The sequence below is a fragment of the Odontesthes bonariensis genome, chromosome 12, assembly GCF_027942865.1.
Source record: "Odontesthes bonariensis isolate fOdoBon6 chromosome 12, fOdoBon6.hap1, whole genome shotgun sequence".
Lineage (NCBI taxonomy): Eukaryota > Metazoa > Chordata > Actinopteri > Atheriniformes > Atherinopsidae > Odontesthes > Odontesthes bonariensis.
Window position 1 is genome coordinate 28,160,074 of NC_134517.1, and position 4,594 is coordinate 28,164,667.

The window sequence follows — 4,594 nt, forward strand, 5'->3', positions numbered from 1 at the left end:
TTTTTTAACAATTTTCTGAGGTCTTATTGAGCTGTATCAGGCATGATTTGGGTAAAATAGTTTGCTAACAGTCTGTTTTGAAAGGTGGAGACTTAGTGAGTGCTCATCCTGCCCATACTCTATCCTTTTAGTCACCCTTTTATCAACAGTAATAGCAATAACTCCTGAGAGGTTGGTGCACGTCATCTTCATTAGCTAAGCTGTTAGCTTAGCTGTTAGCATTAGCTGCCGCTGAAGGAAAAAAATAAATCAATAAATAAACCATGAGGAGTTATCTCTCAGATGCTTCCATTTCCCTGCTCCTCAGTGCAGCTGACAGCAGAACATTTCCACCAGAAGCTGGCTTTACCCATCCAGCAGGGTGGATGTGGGTGGGCGGGGCTTATCAGAGGGGGCGGAGTCAACTTAATGAAAATCAGAACGGCTCCTTAAATGGGGAACTTTCAAACGAAAGGGAACTAAAAAAAAATACCAGCGTTGTGTTTTTAGGAAGTTTTACACTTTACACCCTAAATTATGCAGAAAATATGATTTTCCTAATATTTAACCTTTAAAATGAAGACCAATAGAGACCCAATTAAGAATTTATACCAATAAAGTCAAAGGAAGTTACAACAACTCGTGATTAAACTCCAGTGTTTGCTGCTACTGACACCTGTAGTGATACACAGACACTGATGATAATAGTGACAGTAAAGAAATTAGGTACCAATATTGTGTGGATAATGATGACAATGGGATTCAATCTCAGCTGATACAATCAATACATCAATAAATCAGATTGATTTTTTAACTAAATTCCTTACCCACTTTTTTTATTTTTCAAAAAAGGGAATTTAGTTTAATTTGATATTGCAATAATTTAGTTTTTGGCCTCGTAAAAGTCAGATTTAATTGAAATATGTCATGTTTTTAAACTGAAGGCTTTCCTTTTATGTAAAGTAAGTGAAGTTCTCTTTCATAACCAGCAGCATCTGTTGGCTAAGTCACAGCTGAGCAGATTGTCCCAAAGAACAGACGTCTGAAACACGAGTAACACATGGCAGGAGCAGGACTGAAGGTGACAAAACAAAGACAAGAATCTGGCACTTAAAAGGAAAACCAAGGAAGCTGAAGGTGAGGAATGACAGCAGGTGTGAAGCAGGGGGGTAATCAGCACAACTCAGAACAGGTGTGAAACAAATACATACAGAAAAACTAACTGAGGAACCTTCCTAACTGAGTGAAATGACCCAGAAGAACCAGTTTGAACTCCCCAAATACTAAGGTAAGGAACTCCAGCGCTTTCTTAGTTATCTCCTTTAGAATAAGAAACACTGCACCATCCTTAATGAGAGAAAGGAGATAGTTCTGCCCCACGATTCAAGTTCTACCAAAACTCGACGGCAGGTTAATATTTATGACATAAATTAACAATTTGATCAGATTGCAACAGTATCTGAGGCTATTTTTGTACGATTCTCATTGAACATTTGTACTTTTGGTGCTGCAGACGCATCACAGTTGACTATCAGATTGTTCGGATTCTTATTGTAGCGTGGTCGCCTCTTCTTCCTTCCTTCCTTTGTTTTATACCATCTTTCCTCAACCCTGTGACCTTTCTTTCACCGAGAGAATCAAGAGAAAAGCGCTGAGGAAAACACGGTGGGTTGTTTTTATGACCAGAGCCCTGGACTGCACGAGGGAGAAAAGATTTCAGAATCCATCCAGATGTTTCCCTGCTTCAACACACCTGATTCAGATGAAATGGAGCTCTTCTAAAGATTAAGTTCTGCAGGAGCCTGCTAATGCACTGGAAAAAATCAAAGTCTTACCAAGTATATTTGTCTCATTTCTAGTCCAAATATCTCATTACACTTAATATCAGACACAACTGCCTAACAAGTACTATTTCAGCCAGATATAGGGACTTGTTTGAAGACAATACATCTGGAATATCTTGTTAAATAAAAAAGACTTGAAAACAAATTGTTTTGAGTTGGATTTCATATGACACAAGCTTTTTTTTTTACATTTGAAGAGGTTTTTAAGCTAATTTCAAGATCACTTTTATCTCAAAAGTCCTAAATATCATATCTTATTTCAAGAAATCTTGACAAGCCGATTTTTTTTTTTTTCACTAGTTCCATTGGCAGATTTTTATTTATTTATTTTTTTTTTTATTTATTTATTTTTTTTGCTTATTTCAAGCAAAAACGTTTTTTTTACTTATTTTTGGAGGGGCATTTTTTCCAGTGTGATGCATCGATCTGAATCGGGTGTGTTGAAGCAGGGAAACATCTAAAACCTGCAGGACGGCGGCCCCCCGAGGACCGACTTTGGACATCCCTGGTCTAACCTATCATGCATTTGTTTGGACAGAACCCACACAAAATAACACAGAAACAGGAGCTGCTCAGGATCTATAGAAGTACAAGATTTAACTTAACAAGACTTGTATGGGCTGCCGTTTGTGAAGCGGCTCACGCTGAAAATAACAGCAACATTTTATCACATTTAGCTTCAAACAATGTTTAAAAAGCTGGTGTGAATTTTTGAGCTTCACTTTTTTGCACATTTACAACAATATTTATCAACTTAGAGATATTTTAAATATTTAGATCTAAATGTTAAATCTAAATGTTTCGGGTGAAACTAAATATTTAGCTAATATGCAACTTCAAATGGCGGGAACAGGAAGTACCAAAATAAAAGCTTGTGGTCCAGCACCCTTCATAAAAGTGACACTAAAAACTCACGGTACTCTTCATATAAAGTTTCTCCAACCGTGTTTGTTATTTTAGGTAGCTATTATCACGATAATCCATGTCCAAGAGTCCATTTCCCCGGATAAGATGGGTTTTATTCGTTATTTGCCACTATAAACACTCTGACCTCCATGAGCTTTTATTTTGGTATTTCCTGTTACCGCTATTTGAATTTGCATATTAGCTAAATATTTAGTTTCACCCGAAACATTTAGATCTAAATATTTAAAATATCTCTAAGTTGACAAATATTGTTGTAAATGTGCAAAAAAGTGAAGCTCAAAAATTCACACCAGTTTTTTAAACATTGTTTGAAGCTAAATGAGACAAAATGTTGCTGTTATTTTCAACGTGAGCCGCTTTACAAACGGCAGCCCATAGACTTGACATCAACTGAAGATGCCAAATTGCAAAATCCAAACCAAATAAAAGACCAGTTTATTGTCTGTGCAGCTATATGAGGAGGTTGTTTGAGCCTATTTTTGGCTGCCATGGAGGGAAAGCTAAGGCACACCCTGCACAGGTGACCCTCAGACAGACAATGATGCACAGTCGGTCACCCGCGGTCAGACTCTCAGATTAAACTTTAGACTGTGGGAGGAGACGCACACACTGAGAGGAAACCCTCACAGACAGGACCCGGGGCACCGAGCCGAGTTCCAAACCTGGAACAGTTTTAATGGAAAGCAACAGAGCTGCTGCCAAAACCAGCAGCTATAAGGAGAGGTTTCTCTCACGATGCCAGGAATGAAGATGATCCATTAAAACGGCTTAATTTGAAAGAATTTGGATGTTTTCTGGTAACATTTTTGTTTAATTTTTCATCTTTTAGAAATGTTCTCGACTTTTGACCCGTTTAATGTGGAACTCAAAGAACATTCAGACACTGGTGAAGGTGCTCCACCCTTTTATAGATCACACTGTTATCAAAGCGATGACTAATCTGTTTTTAATGAACGGGCGATGTCACGGTTATAAGGAACAGAGACATTTTTACACAGAGATGATGGTAGATTTCACAAGAAATTGCACAATAACATGCTTTTACTGTCACTGTTCCTCATCTCTCTGGTGTAACACAAACATACAGCATGTGAAACGTTTAGTTCATACATTACAGTCCCTTAAAGGGATAGTTCGCCTCTTTTGACATGAAGCTGTATGACATCCCATATTAGCAATATCGTTTATGAACATTTTCTCACAGTAGATGCAGGGGGTAAGAAGGTAGTCCGGCTAGTTGGCTGGGGCTTAAAAAAATAAAGCGTTTTGCTTCTCAAAACAATATGCGTTCAAAATAGTAATACATTTCGATCACAAAATCGTTCATCCAGAAAAAGTCAGACCTCACAATCGCTTGGCCCTATTTTCTCTCCCTTCGTATCACTGCCTGCTGCCGACAGCTGCATCTGTTACGGTGTTTGCTGCTCTGAAGCAGGGGACTGCTCGGTCTGCGCTTCGGTCTGCACAGCAGGCAGTGATACGAAAGGAAAACGCTTTATTTTTTAAACCCCAGCCAACTAGCCGGACCACTTTCATCAACGCCAAAACGAGGCTGGAACTCGGCTCACAGGACGCAGCAGGGGGTAAGAAAATGTTCATAAATGATGTTGCTAATATGGGATGTCATACAGCTTCATGTCAAAAGAGGCGAACTATCCCTTTAATACAAGTTTAATCTTTTCTTTTTGAATATTTGGCTCACTTTGGAGAAGGGGTGAGACGGCAAAGCCAGTAAACAGGGTGTTAAAAAGTCATTGTGTAATAGGGATAAGTTTTTTTTTTTTTAAAGAAAGCTTATTTCTGTGCAGTGCTGCTCATCAGATCCATTACAGGCTGAACTGATC